General features: G+C 42.2%; 1 protein-coding gene across 1 annotated transcript in view; it reads right to left on the bottom strand.

The window, feature by feature from the left end:
• zfh2 (Zn finger homeodomain 2) overlaps window positions 1-26,098 on the bottom strand; it is a 381,104-nt gene that overhangs the window by 18,850 nt on the left and 336,156 nt on the right. The gene's annotated exons all lie outside the window — the stretch shown is intronic.

The following is a 26,098-nucleotide window of genomic DNA, read 5'->3' as shown; positions in this document are numbered from 1 at the left end:
GCACAAACGAGACGCGCCTACGTCTCTAATTTGAAAGGTATGCCAGTACTTTAAACCTGCGGAAAATGGAAAACGATCAAATAGAATATATGAGAGCGAAATATCAGCTAAAAATCTTGGAACATGTTTATAGATTAGATATGTAATGTGATTTACTACGACGAAATTAATGAATTAGCTTCGGCAAATGGGATCCGTCATCAACCTTACGATCTAAGACTGTTAAATAATGAAATTATTTTTACGTCCTGTGTAGGTAAAATTTATTTTATTTCTAACAGTATGAATCATTTTACCGTCTGTCTTAACAGGAAGGGCTAAAGGACTAATGATCCGAGGGTTGGATCTTGAGTCTAGTAGCAACTATCCTCAGTATATTATTCACAGCCCGAACAACACTGTAAACTAGCCACAAGGCTCTCATCTCAAGTGTCCTGGGCTTTAGTCTCGAGTGGCAGTTTTAACAGTAGCAGCACGAGGCGTCAAGAAGGGCATGTAGTATCACACCCTGCCAAGAGCGAAGCTACAGTAAACCTGAGTGTTATGTTAAACCCAATAACCGACGAAGTATGGTACTGAGGTAAGGAAAGGCTGCCTCTGTGTCATTTTCGGGGTTTTGTTTTACTCTACGAGAGGGCAGAGACACCGGAATTTTGGTTTTAATCAACTTAATCTTGTAAACACCAAATGTATCACCAGAGATCTTTTATATGGTGATATCATACAAAATGGAGCACTAAATATATCCATCCTTCAGAAATCCGACAACGGCTGGTTTTGAATGCACAATGTCGAGATACAGAAACCGGCATAGGTCACTTATGCACAGAGATAAAAATTGTTCGGAAAGAAATATATAAGGACACGTTGCGTAATGCCACAATCACATACAAGTAGACATCGCCTAATAATACCGAGTAATCGTTAATATGCGACCCTCAGACCCATTACTTCATATTAGTCGCTAATACTCTCATGTAAATTGTACACACCTTCAGTCGCAATTACAGTGTTGGTTAAAAAGAAGAAAAGCGCATATCTTTTCACGCAGTCATTTTAAATTTGTGTACATTTGTACTGTAGAACACGAGAACAAAGATTTAACACATCGCGACACGTGTATGTCAGTAACAATTACCTTAATTATTGCTGGGTGTTGACCGGCCCAATGAACAATGGCAGTCCACCCTGAATTTCGTAATGTATATCACCTACTACGTATCACATCACTTTTAGGGCGGAAATAAATATCCAGAGTTACTAACTCCCGCCTACTTGTCTGACATCTAAACATATCAATATACCATTACAAATATCAAGATTGCAACTAGTTAACTGGTAAATCCTATAATCATAATCTAGGTAATGGGCATTCAGAACATGTGAGTCTGAATACCGCCGCCAGTAGCCCTCTAGATCGGTGGTTCCCAAACTGTGATACGAGTACCTCTATGGGTATACCTCAGACTTTTAATACGGTACATAAGCAGCCTTCTAGATACAATTATAAGAAAAAGTAAAATATATAAATGAAAACAACACATTACAGTGGTGAAACCGGAATGCTTATATGCAAGTTAATTCCTGGTACTAAACTATTGATTAGATAAACTTGAGGTACTGGAAAGGAGAAACATGAGAAAAATCTTAGTCCTTGTGAAAACAACATAAGTATGGATATTAAGATCTAATGATGAAATATACAGGAACATAGAAAAAACAGAAACCATAAGGAAAAAGGTGATTGCAAGTTTTCGGACATATTTACAGAACGGATAATTCCAGATTAACAAAAACGATTTGGGGACATAAAGGCAACAACTAGCTGGATTCAAGAAATAAAGAAAGATTTAGAAAGAAATAATATAAGAGAAGAAGAAATTATGGACAGAGAAATTTTTAGAAAGAGGGTTGTAAGTATGGAAGGATTCCAAGAAAAATTGAACAAGAAGCCTGGTGCGAAGTGGTTCGAGGACAGCAGGAAACAGCATAGTGAAAGGATGAAATAATATTGGAAGGAGCGGGGAAGAAAACAACAACGTATGAAGAACTGAATTGAAATTGGCACGTGGTCCTTACCAGGCCTTATCGGAAAGAGAAGAAGAAGGAAATACATAGCAAGTGAAGTGCAGGGTGGTCGTAAACAACGTGAACTGGGAATATGAGCATTAGAGGGTTGGTCGTAGACAGAAAGACAGTTTGGAAAAAATAATTCGTTATCTCACACCGTTGTCATTTTATAAGCTCCTTAAGATAGCCGATCAGATCGCTTCGCGGCGGATTTTTTTTTTTCCAGTTGCTTTACGTCGCACCGATACATATGGATATTAAGGCGACGATGGAATAGGAAAGGGATAGGAGTGGGAAGAAAGCGCCCGTGGCCTTAATTAAGGTACAGCCCCAGCATTTGCCTGGTGTGAAAATTGGAAACCACGGAAAACCATCTTCAGGGCTGCCAACAGTGAGGCTTGAACCCACTATCTCCCGAATACTGGATACTGGCCGCACTTAAGCGACTACAGCTATCGAGCTCGGTATATTTTAATTTTGATAATGAGGATAACATGTAGTGTTTTGAGGAACTTCAAACGGAGAATGATGTGTAATTTTATTATCGAAGAAAAAGAACTTTTCCAGGAGAGTAATTTGAACACGGACCTTCGAGCGAACAGGATCGTTTCCACAACAAGTACGCTACGGTAACTCCGGCTGAAGCCCACGGTGTATTTGAGTGTTATAAAAATTGTATTTCATTTCATGTTCTTGTCTTATTTGTGCTGTGTTTTGAAAAGACAGGTTTTCAATCAAACTGGCTTAATAATTAGGCAAATATATATTTTTAAGTGTATAATTTAGGGACGGGCTGCCTGGCCGAGGCGGTAAAGGCGTGCTCGGTTCGCCCGGAAGGACGTGGGTCTAGTCGTAAAATTTAAGAAACAAGATTTCCACTTCCGGAGGTGCACATGGCCCTGAGGTTCACTCAGCCCAAACCAAAAATGAGTACCAGGTTAATTCCTTGAAGCAAAGGCGGCCGGACGTAGAGCTAACCACTCTACCCCATCAAGTGCCGAGGTTGCGGATAGTGGAAGCCTTTACCTTCCACCCCTCCAAAGGGCCTTCATGGCCTGTACGGAGATGACTTTGCTTTGCTTTGTATAATTTAGGGATTTTTCTTGGTGGGAGGTACGACGTTGAACTTTCAGTCAGGTGTGAGGGTACAATCGCATAGAATTTTGAGAACCTCTGCTGTAGATGATTGTTCGTGGTTTCCCATTTTCAGACCACGCGACTTTCGCCATCCTAGGAGTGAAAACTGTTTTATAGCTACAGTGCCATTCACGCTTCACATTCCAGCTCTTTGGCTGAACGGTCAGCGTAGTGGCCTTCATTTCATTAGGCCCCGTGTTCGATTCTCGGCCAGGATGGGGATATTTGTTGTTTGGCTAATTCTTCTAGTTTGGTGGATGGGTGTTTGTGACCTCAATACACATCTTCAGTTACATATAGCACAACACACTATCAACACCAATGAAACACGCAATAGTCAATACATTCCTTCTCAATGGGTTGGCGTAAGGAAGGGCATCCGGTCGTAAACATAGGTCTGACCATATTAGTGCCGACCACAGATATTTGGGGAAAAGATCACGAAAATTGAAGATTAGGAAATAAAATCTTTTTACTGTTGCTCATACTCGTCTCCTCTTCTGGAAGCACTGATATTGATGATTGAATATTCGGAGCCAAAGCATACACCTAATACTGACTTTAATAGACAGTATAATATCCTTCTCAACCACTGTGACTAACACACGCTATCAGGAGGAATAGAATGTTTATTGAAAATGAAATAAGTATAAATACCTTACGCATTATTTTTAAACTATGATCAACAAGCGAACTGGTCCGTGTAGCTATAAGCTTACATTTCGGATATGATGGGTTCGAACCCCACCATCAGCAACCCTGAGGAAGATTTTCCATGCTTTTTCATTTTCACACTCACCAGATTATGGTGTAGAATCGTAATTCAGCCAACGGCCGTAATCTTCGCACTCGTAACTGTTTTTCATACCACCGTCACCCGAATACTGTATAAGGGCCGTGATAGAGGAGTGTCATTGTCACTGGCATCGCGGTTTGAATTGCAGCCAATGCATGTGGTATTTTTGGGGAAACTTTATGGGCCTGTGGTTCTGTATGTATGTAAAACTGGAGATCCCGAAGCTATGTTCACGATATCAGGTCACGTGAATCTACAAGCTTCCCGGCTTTTTTCCTTAAATCTGTACGTGTTTGTGTGACGTTAAACTATTAAAAATAAAGCAAATAAACTTTACGGTCCCCACATAAAAACGGGACTCAGCAAATTCTCATTTCATGAAATCGTGTGCTATTCGATCACTTTCTGTTACAAATCTGTAGTAGTATATTATTGCTGGTCGGAGTCAACCCAGTATGCCGAAGGTTGCGAAATCCAATTCTGGAGCATTCTGTTGGCATTAAGTGCGATTAACATGACGGAATATGATTTACTCCTCTGGCATGGAGACCGAGTGTGTGTGTGCCAACTTCAACATTAGAATTCACCATCGGTCAGGCTCCGTCCTCAGAGACACGCAGGACGTCTATAGGCGTCAATTCTAAAACCTCCACCAGGCCTCTCCAGAGGCCATAAACAACTATTGTTATTATTATTATTGTTATTATTATTATCATTCAATTAAACTACATTTTAACAACCGTTCGCTTCCCCTCGATAAATGCAATATCTGTCATACTGCTACAATAATACACAAAAATAACTATATTCCAATTCAAAACAAGAGGAGCTGTAAAGCTTAACAGATTAATTGTAACTACGATGAATGATCGAAAGAGAGTCTTTACTTAGATTACGAATTTTACGTAACCAATGTAGCACTTAATTTTCCTCCAACATCTTCTATGAAGGGAGATGATAACACTTCATATTAAGGATGGTGTAAAAGTGGTTTGCTGCAGAGGCAAAATTTCAACACCAGTTTATTTTTTCTTACTTTAATTAAAAGTGTATGAATGAAGGAGGGGGGCCGTAAAAACACGCACAAGATCTCTTACTAATTCTGATGGCAAATATATATTATTTAAGAAACCACCCTAGCACGAACCTTCATTCCACAGAGCTTCCGCTCAAAGAACCACCCTTCCTTCCTTGCTTGCTTGAATCTGCCATGTTCCTTTAAGAGCTATGCCAACCTTTTTTGTCCTTTCTTTTTTTATACTTTCCCTTCCACATTTTTATTTCCCCTTAGCCTTCTGCAACCCTCCTTACACCCACCCGTCATTTCACTTCGTAGCTTCCATACTCTTACTAACATCCCCTCACCCACCCTCCCAACAACTGCCACCCATTAGTGCCTCGGGCGAAAGAAAGAAAGGAACACTGAACTAAGATGCTGGAGACGGGAAAAAAAGAATTAACATTGGTAATTTAATATTTTCATGGAAACGAATAAAAGAGAAAGATGGGGAAGGGATATGAAGAGGGATGAAGGAAAAGGGAAGAAAAAGCCAACTAGATTTTGCAGAGCACTTTTTAATTAGAAGCTTTCATGAGCATTATGACTGAAACGCGCTAGGGTGTACAGAACAACTGGTGAAGTAAATAGGGACGGTAAAAAGGGATTTGCCCACGTCCGAAAAGTGTGAAAACCATGCAGAAAGAGAAGATGAACGTCAATAAAAAATATGTTTTATCAATATCATACCAAAACAAACCGATAAAGCTTTAACTCCCTCATTGTTTTGAAAGTCTAAATTGGAATCATCGGCTGAAAAGTACACAGTGCTCGATTAAGTAAAATACTGCGAGTCCCTTTTAGACGACTAGTGGAACTCTTCCTAATGCCCCAGTCTGACTGGCTGAAGTCATACTTGTTAACAGTGAGAATGTGACAGTTCTCTATAAAGTCCAAGTTTTATAATATAAACGAAAACATAAGGCATAATAGGGTAAAACTACTGAAAACGCGTATTCAACGCACAATGACGTATTTTTCCGAATTAAGTGAACATTTTCAGATTCCTCAAACCACATACAAATATTGGAAATACTACAGTATTTACAGATGCGTTTACAAACTCTCGACTTGTGACAGTGCAGGAAAAGGAAGGAGAGGTAATCCCTTTTCTTTTCAGTACATCAAAACAGTTACAGTTTGTAAACGGATCACTAAAATTGTAATACTTGTATATTATAAAATTCCAATATGGTTGGCAAATTTATTGGCTTAAATTTTAAAGTCAAGACCACTTCCTTCGCAAACGTGGCCCTTTCCCAACCCACCGTCACCGAAAATATGTACGTCTTGGAGCGATGATTTTGATCCGAATAAGGTAACAATGTTGCAGTAAAATAGATACCGAGTGAGTTGGCTATGTGGTTCGAGTAGCGTACCTGTGACCTGCATTTTGGAGAGAGTTGTTCTGAAGCCTCGAAGAAGTTTATCCGTGGCTTCCCATTTTCAGACCGGAAAAATGCCGAGGCCGTACTTTAATTAAGGACATGGTCACTTCCTGCCTGGCCCGGGCCGATTCCTTCGTTGATATAAGGCCTGAATGAGTCGGTGCGATGTAAAATACAGTAAATGCAGTAGTAAAAGCAAATACACTGTATGTATATATTTCTCCTCCAAACATCGATAACGGCAGAAAACATTCAACAACGCTCCAGATCATCAGCTGAGTGTTGCTATGTGAAGAATACCTGCAGCTTAAGTTAGCTCACTAATCAGAGTATTCAAATAGGCCTAACACTAAAATTAATCCTCCCAAACGCCGGCACGGGAAATGCAGAATGAAGGAAAGCAAAACGATACGCAAAACGTAGTATGTTGCAAAATAATAATGATTTTATTGTTTTTATGTCCCACAAACTACATTTTACAGTTTGCGGAAATGCCTGGGTGGCGGAATGTTGTCCCGCTGGTGTTCTTTTACGAGACAGTAAATCAACCGACACAAGGCTGACGTATTTAAGCACCTTCAAATTCTAACGTGCCGACCCCGTGGTGTAGGGGTAGCGTGCCTGCCTCTTACCCGGAGATCCCGGGTTCGATTCCCGGCCAGGTCAGGGATTTTTACCTGGACCTGAGGGCTGGTACGAGGTCCACTCAGCCTACGTGATTAGAATTGAGGAGCTATCTGACGGTGAGATAGCGGCCCCGGTCTAGAACGCCAAGATTAACGGCCCTGAGGATCCGTCGTGCTGACCACACGACACCTCGTAATCTGCAGGCCTTCGGGCTGAGCAGCGGTCGCTTGGTAGGCCAAGGCCCTTTAAGGGCTGTAGTACCATGGGGTTTAGTTTGGTTCAAATTCTACCGTACTGAGCCAAAATCGAGCCTGCCAAGCTGGGGACAGAAGGCCAGTATCTCAATCGTCTGAGCCACTCAGCCCGGCATATGCTGTAGAACACTATATCTCACGAGAAATGGATGATGATGATGACGATTATATCGGGGGCGTAAAAGCGGTAAATGCACTTTGAGAGTTTTAAAATGTGATGTCACGTCCCTGTGGTTCGGATTACATGTACAACATCAAGACTTGCAGCTATCCTCACGATATGAACAGTCACGTAAATTTACAAAGATTTCTTCTTTTTTAGTATGATAATAATAATAATAATAATAATACTAATAATAATAATAATAATAGTAATAATAGACAAGTAATAATATTCTATCTGACAATACAGATACTGCAACGAAACAAATCAACTTTTTGGAAGATAAGATATAACAGAAAAAGAACGGCTAAACATTTATTTGAACAAAACGGAATTTATAACATGTTGAATATGCTTCATATATTAACACGAACTATGGACAAATTAAGAAAGTAAACAAATTTAAGTACCTCGGAGAAATAATTTCGCCTAATAGTCTTCATAAAGAAGCAAAAATGGAACTAGCTTATCAATTCACTAAAGATGCCCCCCACGGCGCAATAGCCTCGAAAGGCCATGGCCTACCAAGCGACCGCTGCTCAGTCCGAAGGTCTGCAGATTACGAGGTGTCGTGTGGTCAGCACGATGGATCTCTCGGCAGTTATTCTTGGCTTTCTAGACCGGGGCCGCCATCTCACCGTCAGATGGATCCTCAATTGTAATCACGTAGGCTGAGAGGACCTCGAACCAGCCCTCAGATGCAGGTAAAGATCCCTGACCTGGCCGGGAATCGAACCCGGGGTCTCCCGGTAAGAGGCAGGCACGCTACCCCTACACCGCGGGGCCGGCTCACTCAATATATATTTACCCAAACAAATCTATGTCAATAAAAGCGAAACTACCGGGCGAGTTTGTCGTGCGGTTAGAGGCGCGCGGCTGTGAGCTTGCATCCGGGTTATATTGGGTTCGGATCCCACTGTCGGCAGCCCTGAAGATGGTTTTACTTGTTTTCCCATTTTACCATCAGGCAAATGCTGGGGCTGTACCATAATTAAGGCCACGGCCGCTTCCTTGCAACTCCTAGGCCTTTCCTCTCCCATCATCGCCATAAGACCTGTGTCGGTGCGTCGTAAAGCCACTAGCAAAAAAAAAAAAAAAAAAAAAAAAAAAAAAAAAAAAAAAAAAAAAAAAAAAAAACGAAACTTCATCATTAAATGACCGTCATGAAACCAGAGTACATGTATGCAGCTGAATGTTAGGTCTTAAGCAAAAAGGAAAAAGTCATAAATTAGAAAAGAAAGAAAAGAAAGTACTAAGTTTTTCTTAGTCTTGGTCCAAAGAAGGCAAAGGAACAATAAAGAACTGTACTTAAAAACATTTTTTTTTTGATAGTATCAGAAAAAGGAGGATTACATGTACATCCATTTGTCCGGATGAATCCAGAAATGAGAATATTTAAAACTTGAATAAAAATCCCAGAAAAGAAATATAATGGTTCATCGAAGTTAAACAAGATATGGCTGAGATGAGTAGGCCTAATACAAGAAAAGAAATATTACACACAATCATTTTCACAAAAAGGATTTTAAAGAATTGGCGAATTCCGAGAGAACGAGAAGGTTCAAAAGAAATCTGTTTGGACGGAGGAAAGGAGGGAGCATAGTGAAAGAATGAAGACATGCTGTAGAGATAGGAAGGCACGAGGAGCAAGATAACCATCAAGTTACTTCACGTCGTCCAAGATCGGAGGAATAATAATAATAATAATAATAATAATAATAATAATAATAATAATAATAATAATAATAATAATAATCCCTGTGTGTGAGGGACGCAGATGAAGAATACACACGCGGTATCCCCTGCCTGTCGTAAGAGGCGACTAAAGTGGGCCCCAGGAGCCCTCAACTTGGGGTTGGCGACTACGGCGCCCTTAGCTGAGTCCTGGCATTGCTTACACTTACTTGTGGCAGGCTCGTTGCTTTCATCTATCCAGTCCGACCTCCCTTGGTTAACTCTTGTTCTTTTTCTACCCCGACGGTGTTAGTGCATTCGAGGCTTAGGGAGTCTTTCAATTTCACGCTCTTCGTGGGTCTTGTCTTTCTTTGTTTGGTACTTCATTTTTCTTTTCTTTTTCCTTTCCGCTCTCTCTACCCCTGTGGGTCGGGAACACAGACGTAGACTACACCCACGGTATCCCCTGCCGCAGCAGTATCATTCTGTGCGGAACATTATGGGTCCGTTCCACTGCGTTCAGTACGGTCTGCGTTACCTATGAGTAATACTACAAACCTTGAGTCTAAGTTGCCAGCGGTTAGTACTACTATGTGAGAAACACCACGCGAATAGCCGCGCCCGTGATTAGTACCATTAACTGAAGAAAACCACTCGTCTGCGTTGCCAGAGAGAAGTATTGTTATGTGAGAAACACCATGGGATTGTGTCGCCTGTGGGCGTTACCGTAATGATTGTGTGATCCACCGTGGGTCTGCACTGCCTATGATTAGTACCACTATGTGAGCGACCCTATGAGAATACGTGACCTGTGATTACTTCCACCAAATGAGGAACACCACGCGAATACCGGCGCCCGTGATTAGTACAACTAGGTGAGGAGCACCATAGGTCTGCATTGCTTGTGATTGATACCCTTATGTGCAAAACGCCATGGGTTTGTGCTACCTGCGAGTGGTGCCATTGTGTGTGACATGCCATGAGTTTCCAGTACCTGTGATTAGTATCATCATGCGAGAAACAACATAAGTCTACGTTACCTGTGATTAGTACCATTGTGAGGGGCCGGTGACCTGGATTTTGGACCCTTTTAGATAATAAGCATCATCCCAGTAATAGAAGACATTGTGAATGGGATCCACTGAATTTTTTCTTTCACGATCATTTTCTCATCACCGTTCGTCATAGATTCTAGTCAGTGGATATATTTCGAAGTTTTAATTGTCATTTCGTTACACCTCGTACCATTAGGTGCTACTGGTTTTACGTCGCACCGATACAGAGAGGTCTTATGGCAACAATGGGATAGAAAAGGCCTAGGAGTTGGAAGGAAGCGGCCGTGGCCTTAATTAAAGCACAGCCCCAGCATTTGCCTGGTGTGAAAATGGAAAACGGCGGAAAACCATTTTCAGTGCTACCTACAGTGGGATTCGAACCCACTATCTTCTGGATGCAAGCTCACAGCCACGCTCCTCTAACCGCATGGCCACCTCGCCCGGTCATACCATTAGGGGCCGATGACCTAGCTGTAAGGCCCCTTTAAACAACAAACATAATTTATAATAATAATAATAATAATAATAATAATAATAATAATAATAATAATTCAACGTCCTTTCAATTACTAATCGTCTTAAGAGATGGCGGAGTATCATTGTTTTACCGGAAATATGGATCTTTAAAGTACCAGTAAATTTACTGACATCAGTCTCTAGCAATTAAGGACTCGATCCCGCCACCTTGTGGGAGCAGAACAAAACTGGCGAAATTTAAATGTTAGTTGAAACGTTCCTAACTATCGACGATGCGAAGTAACATATGATCCTTTCCTCCCAGGGAAGACGCTACACACATCTAAGGTACTATGTGCAACTGCGAAGAGAGAAGAGCAGGTTCGGCGGCTCCCATGGATAAGCGACAGGGAAGATCAACTCTGCCGGGTTGATCAGACACTTCCGAGCAGGGGAGACGTACCACAGTATCCCCTTGCCGGTGACGTGCTGGACGTAACAATTTCAGGAAGCTGACATTGCATGCGTCAAACGGTATGCTAATGTATGTACATAGCAAACAAGTGAACATGAGACGTTGGATGACAGTGATAAACAAAGTAATGCGGTAAAACTCTGGTCAAAAGCTATTCAAAGAAACGTGTATTAAGAATTTTGTCCCCTTGTACCAAAAATGAAATTTTGAAGGGAAAAAAAAGGTAAAAAAAGAAACGGTTTGTTTAGCTGATATACTTGTACATTAATTTGGGGTAGTGATCCATTTTAACAATGCGAAAAAACACTGTAATAATAATAATAATAATAATAATAATAATAATAATAATAATAATAATAATAATAATAATAATAATAATAATAATAATAAAATAGTAATAATAATAATAATAATAATAATAACCTTGTTGTTTGAGTCATCAGTCCATAGACTGGTTTGATGCAGCTCTCCATGCTACCCTATCCTGTGCTAACCGTTTCATTTCTACGTAACTATTGCATCATACATCTGCTCTAATCTGCCTGTCATATTCATACTTTGGTCTACCCCTACCGTTCTTACCACCTACACTTCCTTCAAAAACCAACTGAACCAGTCCTAGGTGTCTTAAGATGTGTCCTATCATTCTATCTCTTTTTTCTCGTCAAATTTAGCCAAATCGATCTCCTCTCACCAATTCGATTCAGTATCTCTTCATTTGTGATTCGATCTATCCCTCTAACCTTCAGCATTCTTCTGTAACACCACATTTCAAAAGCTTCCATTCTCTTTCTTCCTGAGCTAGTTACCGTCCATGTTTCACTTCCATAAAATGCCACGCTCCACACGAAAGTCTTCAAAAACATCTTTCTAATTCCGATATCAATGTTTGAAGTGAGCAAATTTCTTTTCTTAAGAAAGCTCTTCCTTGCTTGTGCTAGTCTGCATTTTATGTCCTCCTTACTTCTGCCATTGTTAGTTATTTTACTACCCAAGTAACAATATTCATCTACTTCCTTTAAGACTTCATTTCCTAATCTAATATTTCCTAAATCACCTGACTTCGTTCGACTGCACTCCATTACTTTGGTTTTGGACTTATTTATTTTCATCTTGTACTCCTTACCCAAGATTTCATCCATACCATTCAGCAACTTCTCGAGATCTTCTGCAGTTTCAGATAAAATAACAATATCATCGGCAAATCTCAAGGGATTGATTTCCTCTCCTTGGACTGTGTTTCCCTTTCCAAATTTCTCTTTGATTTCCTTTACTGCCTGTTCTATGTAAACATTGAAAAGGAGAGGTGACAAACTGCAGCCTTGCCTCACTCCTTTCTGGATTGCTGCTTCTTTTTCAAAGCCCTCGATTCTTATCACTGCAGACTGATTTGTATACATATTGTAGATAATTCTTCGTTCTCGGTATCTGATCCCTATCATCTTCAGAATCATAAATAGCTTGGTCCAATCAACATTATCGAATGCCTTTTCTAGATCTACGAATGCCATGTACGTGGGCTTGTCCTTCTTGATTCGATCCTCTAAGATCAGACGTAAAGTCAGGATTGATTCGCGTGTTCCTACATTTCTTCTGAAGCCAAACTGATCTTCTCCCAACTCAGCTTCAACTTGTTTTTCCATTCTTCTGTAAATAATACGTGTTAAAATTTTTCAGGCATGAGATACTAAACTAATGGTGCGGTAGTTTTCACACCTGTCAGCGCGGGCTTTCTTGGGGATAGGTATAACAACATTCTGCCGAAAATCGGATGGGACTTCTCCTGTCTCATACATCTTAGACACTAAATGGAATAACCTTGCTATGCTGGTTTCTCCTAAGGCAGTCAGTAATTCAGAGGGAATGTCATCAATTCCAGGTGCCTTGTTCCTATTGAGGTCAATCACACCTCTGTCAAACTCTGACCTCAAAATTGGTTCTCCCATTTCATCAGCATCATCAGCCTCTTCTTGTTCCAAAACATTATCATCTGCTTCTTTACCTTGATACAACTGTTGGATATGCTCCTGCCATCTTTCTGCTTTGTCTTCTTTCCCTAGAAGTGGCTTTCCATCTGAGCTCTTAATATTCATACACCTAGATTTCCTTTCTCCAAAGGTTTACTTGATTTTTCTGTATGCAGCATCTACCTTTCCCAGGACCATACAGCCTTCGACATCCTTGCATTTCTCCTTCAGCCATTCTTCCTTAGCTACCTTGCACTTTTTATCCATCTGATTCTTTTCTACCCTCTTCATTTCTAGCATTCTTGTATTTTCGTCGTTCATCAATCAGGTCTTGTATCTCCTGAGTTATCCACTGATTCTTAGTTGATCTTTTCTTCCTTCCTAACATTTCTTCAGCAGCCCTACTGACTTCATTTTTCATGACTCTCCACTCTTCCTCTACTGTGTTTCCTTCGGCCTTTTCATTTAGTCCTTGTGCAACATGTTCCTTGAAACAATCCATCACACTCTTTTCTTTCAACTTGTCTAGATCCCATCTTTTTGCATTCTTTCCTTTCTTCAATTTCTTCAACTTCAGATGGCATTTCATGACCAACAAGTTGTGGTCAGAGGCACGTCTGCTCCTGGGAAACTTTTGCAATCCAACACCTGATTTCTGAATCTCTGCCTAATCATAATGAAGTCTATTTGATACCTTCCAGTGTCTCCAGGTCTCGTCCACGTATACAGCCGTCGTTTGTGGTGTTTGAACCAAGTATTGGCAGGGACTAAATTATGATCAGTGCAGAATTTAACCAGCCGACTTCCTCTTTCGTTCCTTTGTCCCAATCTAAATTCTCCTACTGTACTATCGTCTCTTCCTTGGCCTACCACTGCATTCCAGTCTCCCATCACAATTAGATTCTCGTCACCTTTTACATATTGTAATAAATCTTCTATCGCCTCGTATATTCTTTCGATTTCTTCATCATCCGCTGAACTAGTAGGCATATAGACCTGCATTATTGTGGTGGCATTGGTTTGGTGTCTATCTTGACGACAATAATTCTTTCACTATGCTGGTCGTAGTAGCTTACCCGCTGCCCTATTTTCTTATTCATTATTAAACCAACTCCTGCATTTCCGCTGTTTGATTTTGTGTTGATAATTCGGTAGTCGCCTGACCAAAAATCTTGTTCTTCCTGCCAACGTACTTCACTTATACCAACTACATCTAACTTTAGCCTATCCATCTTCCTTTTCAGATTCTCTAACCTACCACAACGATTCAAGGAATAGTAAGAAAATGGGTTAGAGCAGTTAAAGAAACCCGTAGTAATGTCCACGACGAGAAGCGTATTGGGTGATCGTCTGTCAATACTAAAGACTTGGTGCAAAAAGTTGATGACAAGGTTCGAGGAAACAGATGCTTTAAGATTTTGTCATTAACTATGAGCTGCCTGAAATTTTAAGGAGCGGTCTTTATGAAATTGTGTCAGGATGCTTAGATTATCGGAAGTTGTGCTCACGCAATCCAAAACAAACGACCTGTCATGTTCAGTTCACAAGTGGGGTCTTTTGCTACATGACAATGTGCGATCTCACACGGTTAATCGAACCCGAGACCATATCGCTCCATTTGGTTCGGGACAAAGGGATTATCCTCCGTACAGTCATGACCTAGTGTCTAGTGACTACCACTTGCTCCTGCAATTGAAAAAGCATTTAAGAAATCAACGCCACGACGACGATGATGACCTAAAAAGGACCGCGCGGCAGTGGTTGGCACATTAGGCGGCAGATTAATACAGTGAAACCTCGTAATGCGAGTAACTTGGTCTACGAGTGATTTGCAAGACGAGCAAACATTTTAAATAAATTGTAAGTTGATAAGCGAGTGAGATTCCGCAATACGAGCGTCACGTGTGCCTACGTTTTCCCCTCCCCTGCTCACTTGTTGAATGGATGAACGAGGTATTTGGTCCTGTAGTGAAGAAATACCTTTCAGAAAATAATCTGCCACTCAAAGTCTTGCTGGTTATGGACAATCCTCCTGCTCATCCTCCAGGCCTTGAGGACGACTTACTGGAGGAATTCAAGTTCGTGAAGGTTAAGTTCCTTCCTCCCAACACTACTCCACTACCCCAGCCTATGTATCAGCAAATCATTTCCGAGAGTTTGGAAGAAATCATTTCCCCATCGTGAACTGCCTGAAGATCATCGATAAAGCCTGGGATGGAGTCACCAAGAGATCTCTGACTTCCGCTTGGGGAAAGCTGTGGCCTGACAGTGTTCTTGGACGTGACTTTGAGGGGATTGTTGGTGACAATGACCCGCCGATAGTCGATGAAATTGTGTCCTTAGGGAAGACTATGGGGCTGGAGGTGAATGACGTGGACATTCAAGAGCTGGTGAAAGAACATAGCCAGGAACTGACCACCAACGAACTGATGGACCTGCATCGCGAACAACGGGAGGAGGTTATGGAGATCTCGTCCGGGGAAGAGGAGGAGGAAAAGTCACTAGAATCTCTCACTTCAACTGCGATTCGGGAGAAGTGAAAAAATGGGAAACGGTGCAATATTTTGTACAAAAACACCACCCGAATAAGGCTGTAGCAGTGCGAGTGATGAATCAGTTCAATGATAATGCAATGTCACATTTTCTTGAAATCCTCAAAAGGGAACAAAAGTAACAGTCATTGGACAGGTTCCTCGTTAAAGTTGCACGAAAAGAAAACAATTCCAGTGAGCCAACAGATAGCAGTGGCTCCGTTAGTGAAATCCATGCTACTCAGTAACTCTTCTCATGTCATCTCTCGTCTCCCTCACAGCAACAATTATTTTATTGTAAGGAAAAGTGCACATTATTTGTTTTACGTTATATTTTGTTTTAGAAATGGTATGCGAATAAATATTTTTGTGTTGTGGACGAATCACCCGCGTTTCAATTGTTCGTTATGGGAAAACTTGCTTTGATATACGAGCGCTTTGGCTTACAAACATGTTGCCGGAACGAATTATGCTGGCAATCCAAGGTTCCACTGTATACGGATTGAATCCAGAAGCTGGCTTCACGATATGATAAGTGCCTTAATGTGCCTGGAATTTACGTTGAGAAGTAGTTTAAGGTATAGACTTACATGTAAAAAAAAGAAATGTTTAAAAAATTCATTATTTTTTCTTTATCGAAACGGTACTTACTTAAAAACACGCCTCGTAGTTAGACTCAGTGTTTAATGAAGATGAAGGACTAAATGAGGACTCAGAGCTAGTTGCAAACAGACAATCGTGAAGGCGATTAGCTACTTCGGAGAAGCTTGTAGACGAACCACCGACAGGCATAACAGATTATTATGTTGGGGATGATGACGTAGATGTTAGGCCCCTTTAAACAACAAGCGATCAATTTGGCCATGCGCTTAGGGGTGCGCAGCTGTGAGCTTGCATTCGGGAGATAATGGGTACGAACCCCAATGTCGGCAGCCCTAAAGATGGTTTCCCGTAGTTTCCCATTTTCACACCAGGCAAATGCTGCGGCTGTACCTTAACTAACGCCAATGTCGCTTCCTTCCCACTATTAGCCCTTTCCTATACCTTCGTCGCCATAAAACTTATCTATGTCGGTGTGACGTAAAGCCAATGTTTAAATAAAGCATATTCAAGCATCACCAAATAATATTACAGATATATTGTTATTGTTGTTTTTATCGTTGTTGTTAGTGTGATGAAAAAACCTACAACCTGTTTTCCAGTCCTTGACCGGGTCAGGGATGTGATGAATGAACCATATATAGGCTATTAGTACGATGGGGTCGCCACTCCCAAAGTGATATATTAATGAGTGATAGGTGCTATAAATAATGAGAATGGAGACTGTTGCTGGAATGAAAGATGACAGAGAAAACCGGAGTACCCGGAGAACAACCTGTCCCGCCTCCGCTTTGTCCAGCACAAATCTCACATGGAATGACCGGGACTTGAACCACGGTATCCAGCGGTGAGAGGCCGACGCGCTGCCGTCTGAGCCACGGAGGCACTTGTTAATGTGATACTCAATTTTAAACAGACCATTACTGGATAGCCTCCGTGCCTCAGGCGGCAGCGCGCCGGCCTCTCACCACTGGGTTCCGTCGTTCAAATCCCGGTCACTCCATGTGAGATTTGTGCTGGACCGAGCGGAGGCGGGACAGGTTTTTCTCCGGGTACTCCGGTTTTCCCTGTCATCTTTCATTCCAGCAACACTCTCCATTGTCATTTCATTTCATCTGTCATCCATTAATCGTAGCTCCAGAGGAGTGCGACAGACTTCGGCAGCCAGCGCAATTCCTATCCTCGCCGCTAGATGAGGGCTTCATTCATTCCATTCCTGACCTGGTCGAATGACTGGAAACAGGCTGTGAATTTACATTTTTCATTACTGGAATACAGGAGACATAAAATAGAGGGAACAGAGGAAGTTTCTGCGGTCTATACTTTATCTACTGTACTTCATAATTCACACGTGATCCCCGAGGTCTGAACCCAGTTTGGAATGTGTCCTCAAAGAAGTATTTTAGATCAGTTGTCGTGTACAGTATCATGTCATTTGTTTCAGTTTGAACACGAAAGTTCCCATCTGCTCCTCAGAGAGAATTGCAACGTAATTCCAGACAGCTATAAACTTTTCAACGATAGCTGTACAGAATGGTTAACTGCTTATTCTCCAAACCGTCTCATTTCCATTTTAATCCCATTGTCTTTTGCTCTCATAAAACAGAGTCCCAAGATTCGTTAGCCAATTCATTTAAAGAACAATTAAGAGAAATGAAGTGTAGTAAGAAGAATTAGCGTGTTTTAACACAGAGACAGGGGAAAGACTGAGATTAGAACACAAACAAAAAGAGTGCAACTTTAGAGCATTAGCACACAGTGCGGCAGCAGGGAGACACAGGAAATGACTTTAGGAAGGAAGGAAGGAAGGTGTGGAGCAAGGAGAGGAGAGAAAGTACTTTACGAAGAAACACTGTTTTCATTAGAACAGTAAGGTCTAAAGCCGGAAAATTGCAATTAAAAGGCTTACTCAGTTTAAAGATGTCTAGCTCTCTCCTTCCCTTTCTGTGGAATAATTAAGTAATTAAGATTCACGCTATGGAAACCCAGGCAGGCGTTCCATTTAACCCCTTATGCCTCGGGCAGAAACTCCATTGATCTCAGCAGAGGGGGGCGGGGAAGAACCGCCTGTTGCATCACCACAGAGAGTGGGGTGTGAGACAAAGAGGGAAGTAAACTTCTCGACGCAAACCAGCTATTTGTCAGGGATTTGTATCTAAGATACTGCTTAACAGCAGGATCCGTATACAGCCACGTTCACGTTCATTGCGAGGTGTGCGATATAGTCCCACGGTCTAGGAGGCTTACTTTACCGGAGACCTAGATTCGATTCCTGCGAAGTCAGGGATATTTTACCTGGATCCGAAGGCTAGTTCGACGTTCACTCAGTCTACGTGAGAGCAACTGATGAGCTATCTGACCGTGATCTAGCGGCCCCGGTCAAGAAAGCCAAGAATAATAGCCGAGAGAATGCATCGCACCGACCACGCGTCACCTCGTAATCTGCAGGCCTTCGGACTGAGCACCGGTCACATGGTAGACCAAGGACTATGGAGACTCTAGTGCCATGGTGTTTATTTGATTTGCATGTGCCACACACTGGCCAACTGGAGACTGCTGCCGGATGGCCTGCAGATATTTGAGTGACACCTGGCCAGCGTGATGACTTTCGCAGCCATATGGTTGGATTTCTTGATAGAGTCTGCTGTTGCTCACGGCAAATAGCTCTCCAGTTGGTCTCGTGTGGTTGAGTGAATCCTGTTCGAGACCACAAAATACTTGAACGACTGGAATTCGTATCTGGGAACTCGTGGGAAGAGTTTAATGGTTCCTTCCTCTCTTTCTTTATAGATGATTGTTTAATTTGGTATTGTGTCTATCTAGTTGATAGAATCCTTCCTCAAATGACAGCTAAGATTAGCTAAATCTCTCCTCTCCATACCGTCTTTCTCGAGGTTTCCTGCCTTCCTATTAACTGAAGTTTGTAAGTAACCCCTCAACAATAAAAAAAACAATAAAATCAGCTTGTTGTATGAATTACGAGAAATACAGTATCATTTAACAGCCACATAATTAGCTTATGGTACGCTGGCAAGTACTGTTGCCTAGCAAATATGAACAATTCAAATTCATAGCCAGTGCAGCATCGCTTGCACTATCCAATAAACGCTATGCTTCTTTGCAATGGATGTTACGTAAAGTTGGTTTTATGAAACGCGTTTAGTTTTCCAGCTTGGGCAAGACACTTATGGGTGTGTTTTAGAAACGGAAGGCAACAGACAACACAGTCACACTATCGTGACGTTCCTTCTAAAACAAGAATCTCCTTTCTTAAATGGAATGGAATCAAAACTCCTAGCAGTGCAAATGAGCAAATCAGTGTATGCCCTATGCAGATTTTAAATTATCAAATAGGCTATTTGTTTATGATGGTATCTAACATGTGGATGAGCTAAGCGTTCGAAATTGACAGAAGTATCCCAAAATATTCTCGGAAAAGATCATATCCTACAATACAATAGAATATCGTCGTTAACAACGGTGTTTTGTGGGCAATGGTACAACAGCTCATGACGTCTTGTTATACCTGAAGACCGCTCCCCGTATTCCGAGCTGTTGTGGCTAGAACTATTGTGCGACAAAATCACACGAGCCCTATTGCAAACTAAATACTGCGTTTCGTCACATACTAGGAAGAGCATAGTTGCCAATAGAAATGGTATGGTCACAATAATAATAATAATAATAGTAATAATAATAATAATAATAATAATAATAATAATAATAATAATAATAATAATAATAATAATAATGATAATAATAATAATAATAATAATAATAATAATAATAATAATAATAATAATAATAATAATATTCCAACAGTTTACTACGATATTCCCCTTTATGGATAATTAATTCTCCATTTCCAATATATTCTAGGTTACTTATAGTTTCCAGCAGATTGCCATTATTATCTGCCGCCTGTAGAAGGGATTCGGCGCTAAGCCACTTCTCCGTAAATCCATGTATATAAATTATTAAAGACTTTATCCCACTAGTACAATTTTACTATAAAAGAAGGTGACTTCGTGAGATGTTTGATCAGTCCTCTATGAGACCGTTTTGATTCTTTAAGATTATGGGTTTGAGACTGGAGCAGAGCGACACAGGAATAGAGGAAGGAATTATCCGCCCTACTCACGTATATCCCGGCTCAGGTTTCGTCCATGGTACTCTGCCTTGGCTTAGTAGTGGAAGTCACTTTCCGAGGTCGTCAGCGTCTAGGAATGGAAACGGCACTTACTATTCATTTTCTGTGTTTATTGTTCATTCAAACTTAAAGACTGACATTAGAAGTGAGGGAACACTTGCCTTGGACATGAGGGAAGGTATATTCATTTAGGATAATCAACCCGCACCCAAGATCAGCGAAGCAGCCACTTAACATTTCTTTAGCTGTAACACTGCGTAAATTTGCAATGTTCATACACAAAGTGGTAATAGTGTGTACATGCGATTTAACAGTATGCCAAGGCATCTATCAGAGTGAAACAAACTCGAAGCTCCCTAATGCGATAACACCTAGACGTTTCCTCAATGGTCCAAAACGATATAGGTCTATATCAGTGTTATGACCAAATGCCCATTCCAACGCCAACTTTATGTGGAGAAAGGTATCGCTATAGCGTGTCAATGTGGTGGTTGTTAGTGTGATGTGAATACGAAGAGGTGTAGACTATTTTTAGACGAATACCAAGATCCAAGCCTCGAACCAACCGATAATTGAACTCGAGACACTCCGAACTGAAGGCCAAGAAGCCGGGCGTATAATGGTGGTGTCGTAACAACTGAGTCGGTGTCGGTGCGACGTAAAGCAAAAATCAATAGTGCAAGTTTTTGCCAAACGCTTGAGTTACGAAGGAAAAGTACATGAATATTTCTGTAAGAAATTTAATTCAAAAGCCTGCGTGAATGATCCATTTTTGGTTACAGCATGCAGAAAAGCATTTTCCTGGAAAAGTATCAGGTTGTTGAAAACTGAATGCTTAGCACACTTGGTGCGCTCTATTGTGCTAATCAGTATAACAACTGAGGCAGTGTATTCCCTAATGCATAATTTTTCCACGTTGCTCTACGTTTTAAAAATTGCCTGTCCTCCATATAAGCTACCATAATTATACAAGGTGATTCAAACCAACACCGACAATGCATAGAATGTTGTGCGAGACAGCAAAATGATCTTCTTTTCGAGTGGAAAACCGTGTTTGGAAATGCATGGTTTGGGTGTTGGGAGGGCGTGAAAGTTTGGCACTGCCTCGAAAATGGTGAAGGGTGAGTGTTCCATACTTTGTCAAGAATCTCCACCACCACAAAAAGAGCCTGGACAAACCCCACATACTGTACAATATTTGAATCACCCTGTATATTGCCTATAATAATCTGGGAGAAATAACCTCCGTGGCTCAGCTGCTGGCTTCCCACCTGATGTATCCTGGGTTGAGATTATCATCTAATATTCATGTGGTGTCAGGAAGGGCATCCGGTCATAAACCCCGGCCAAAACCAAAATGAGCCTAGGTGACTCCAGCGACGCCAGGCATAAATGGGATAAGCTGAAGAATGAACGAACGAAAAGAAAAAATAAAGAAAAAGAAAGCTTTCTAGTGGAAAAAGAATCGTTGAAACAGGTTGTGCAATTTCCGAGGTCACCATAAACAGACTAAAAACTTTCTCTGTAATATTAATATAAATAACAAAATTATTTACATACATTATACAAAAAGCTATTTTTTGCTTTTTTTTTTTTTTTTTTTTGCTAGTGGCTTTACGTCGCACCGACACAGATAGGTCTTATGGCGACGATGGGACAGGAAAGGGCTAGGAGTGGGAAGGAAGCGGCCGTGGCCTTAATTAAGGTACAGCCCCAGCATTTGCCTGGTGTGAAAATGGGAAACCACGGAAAACCATTTCCATGGCTGCCGACAGTGGGATTCGAACCTACTATCTCCCGAATACTGGATACTGGCCGCACTTAAGCGACTGCAGCTATCGAGCTCGGTTATACAAAAAGCAACGGAACTCAGTTCGTAATAAAATTAAAGGTCCAAGTCCAACTGAAGAATGAATATATTGAAAAGCTTGGTCACTCACAAGGTGTCCGAATCGTTGGCTGAATGGTCAGCGTACTGGCCTTCGGTTCAGAGGGTCCCTAATTCGATTCCCGGATGGGTCAGTGATTTTAACCTTAATTGGTTAATTCCAATGGCTCGGGGGCTGGGTGTGTGTGTAGCGCATTCAGCATTAGAAGTCATCCTAGGCAGAGCCCTCATCTTCACAGACATGCAGGTCGCCTAATAGACCGTCTACGCGAAAAAGACCCGCACCAGGCCTCTCCGGTGGTCATACGCCATTATTATTACCCACAAGGTGGAGATCTGTTTCATTTCCCTGGGAAGCCATATGAAGAAACTCGGACACTATGAGGTTGGCCACCTCAGTCAGCAGCTTGTTGATGTCCACCATACCCATTTGGTAAGAAAAGCGCCACGTCTACCTTGATCGTGGAGCATTATTTCCGGTCTTGCGGAGTGGGGCGTCAGCATGGGCCGAGTTTGATTTACGTTAATGAACAGTACGAGGAGCGATTTAGCAAGGTGGCACCAAATAACAGTACAATGTTGGCTGTCGTTGACAAGTTCCGTCGTATCGGATCAGTCTCATGTCAATGAATGGGCGCCCAAGGACCGTCACCACAAACGAGAATCATGGACGACTTCTCAAACAGGTGTTAGACTACCCAACTCGTTATCTACGACGAACATAGCTGAAACTCGGTTTGAGCTATAGGTCTGTTCGGCGGATGTTTAAAGAGCGGTGTGGACTTGCATACCGCATTAAAGTTGCTCAGTGTCTAACGGAAATGGATGAGCGTGCCCTATCACAGTACTGCAGCCGAGTGTCGTCCATGACAAAATATGATTTTCAGGTGAAAGTCATATCCACCTCGATGACTACATCAATAGACAAACAACTCGTTTTTGAGGGTTTGAACTACCTGATGTTGCTATACAGAAACCAATGTACAGTACGCGGGTAACGATTTGGTGCACCGCGCCAGGTTATGGAATTCTGGGTGCTTACTTCGTCGAGTTGCTGCCCAGAATCCAGAAACAGTGGACCACGTACAGTAGTCTGCAGAGATCTCGTTATTACTCCAATGTATGCAGGATCTGCACCGTTACTGTCGCACAAGAAACTTGCCCCTCCAATGACAATGGATGTGCACCGTTACTGTCGCACAAGAAACTTGCCCCTCCATGACAATGGATGTGCACCGTTACTGTCGCACAAGAAACTTGCCCCTCCAATGACAATGGATGTGCACCGTTATTGTCGCACAAGAAACTTGCCCCTCCAATGACAATGGATGTGCACCGTTATTGTCGCACAAGAAACTTGCCCCTCCAATGAAAATGAGTGCACCGTTATTGTCGCACAAGAAACTTGCCCCTCCAATGACAATGGATGTGCACTGTTATTGTCACACAAGGAACTTGCCCCTCCAATGACAATGGATGTGCACCGTTACTGTCCCACAAGAAACTTTTCTTTTTTTTTTTTTGCTAGGGGCTTTACGTCGCACCGACACAGATAGGTCTTATGGCGACGATGGGATAGGAAAGGCCTAGGAGTTGGAAGGAAGCGGCCGTGGCCTTAATTAAGGTACAGCCCCAGCATTTGCCTGGTGTGAAAATGGGAAACCACGGAAAACCATTTTCAGGGCTGCCGATAGTGGGATTCGAACCTACTATCTCCCACAAGAAACTTACCCCTCCAATGACAATGGATGTGCACCGTTATTGTCGCACAAGAAACTTGCCCCTCCAGTGACAATGGATGTGCACCGTTATTGTCGCACAAGAAACTTGCCCCTCCAATGACAATGGATGTGCACCGTTATTGTCGCACAAGAAACTTGCCCCTCCAGTGACAATGGATGTACACCGTTATTGTCGCACAAGAAACTTGCCCCTCCAATGACAATGGATGTGCACCGTTATTGTCGCACAAGAAACTTGCCCCTCCAGTGACAATGGATGTACACCGTTATTGTCGCACAAGAAACTTGCCCCTCCAATGAAAATGAGTGCACCGTTATTGTCGCACAAGAAACTTACCCCTCCAATGACAATGGATGTGCACCGTTACTGTCGCACAAGAAACTTGCCCCTCCAGTGACAATGGATGTACACCGTTATTGTCGCACAAGAAACTTGCCCCTCCAATGAAAATGAGTGCACCGTTATTGTCGCACAAGAAACTTACCCCTCCAATGACAATGGATGTGCACCGTTACTGTCGCACAAGAAACTTGCCCCTCCAATGACAATGGATGTGCACCGTTATTGTCGCACAAGAAACTTACCCCTCCAATGAAAATGAGTGCACCGTTATTGTCGCACAAGAAACTTGCCCCTCCAGTGACAATGGATGTACACCGTTATTGTCGCACAAGAAACTTGCCCCTCCAATGAAAATGAGTGCACCGTTATTGTCGCACAAGAAACTTGCCCCTCCAATGACAATGGATGTGCACCGTTACTGTCCCACAAGAAACCCCTCCAATGACAATGGATGTGCACCGTTATTGTCGCACAAGAAACTTGCCCCTCCAATGACAATGGATGTGCACCGTTATTGTCGCACAAGAAATTTGCCCCTCCAATGAAAATGAGTGCACCGTTATTGTCGCACAAGGAACTTGCCCCTCCAATGACAATGGATGTGCACCGTTACTGTCCCACAAGAAACTTACCCCTCCAATGACAATGGATGTGCACCGTTATTGTCGCACAAGAAACTTACCCCTCCAATGACAATGGATGTGCACCGTTATTGTCGCACAAGAAACTTGCCCCTCCAATGACAATGGATGTGCACCGTTATTGTCGCACAAGAAACTTACCCCTCCAGTGACAATGGATGTGCACCGTTATTGTCGCACAAGAAACTTGCCCCTCCAATGACAATGGATGTGCACCGTTATTGTCGCACAAGAAACTTGCCCCTCCAATGACAATGGATGTGCACCGTTATTGTCGCACAAGAAACTTACCCCTCCAATGACAATGGATGTGCACCGTTACTGTCGCACAAGAAACTTGCCCCTCCAATGACAATGGATGTGCACCGTTATTGTCGCACAAGAAACTTACCCCTCCAATGACAATGGATGTGCACCGTTACTGTCGCACAAGAAACTTGCCCTTCCAATGACAATGGATGTGCACCGTTATTGTCGCACAAGAAACTTGCCCCTCCAATGACAATGGATGTGCACCGTTATTGTCGCACAAGAAACTTGCCCCTCCAATGACAATGGATGTGCACCGTTATTGTCGCACAAGAAACTTACCCCTCCAATGACAATGGATGTGCACCGTTACTGTCGCACAAGAAACTTGCCCCTCCAATGACAATGGATGTACACCGTTATTGTCGCACAAGAAACTTGCCCCTCCAATGACAATGGATGTGCACCGTTATTGTCGCACAAGAAACTTGCCCCTCCAATGACAATGGATGTGCACCGTTATTGTCGCACAAGAAACTTACCCCTCCAATGACAATGGATGTGCACCGTTATTGTCGCACAAGAAACTTACCCCTCCAATGACAATGGATGTGCACCGTTACTGTCGCACAAGAAACTTGCCCCTCCAATGACAATGGATGTGCACCGTTATTGTCGCACAAGAAACTTACCCCTCCAATGAAAATGAGTGCACCGTTATTGTCGCACAAGGAACTTGCCCCTCCAATGACAATGGATGTGCACCGTTATTGTCGCACAAGAAACTTGCCCCTCCAATGACAATGGATGTGCACCGTTATTGTCGCACAAGAAA

Source organism: Anabrus simplex, chromosome 1 (assembly GCF_040414725.1).
Source record: "Anabrus simplex isolate iqAnaSimp1 chromosome 1, ASM4041472v1, whole genome shotgun sequence".
Taxonomy (NCBI): domain Eukaryota; kingdom Metazoa; phylum Arthropoda; class Insecta; order Orthoptera; family Tettigoniidae; genus Anabrus; species Anabrus simplex.
This window is presented reverse-complemented; position numbering and strand designations above follow the sequence as displayed.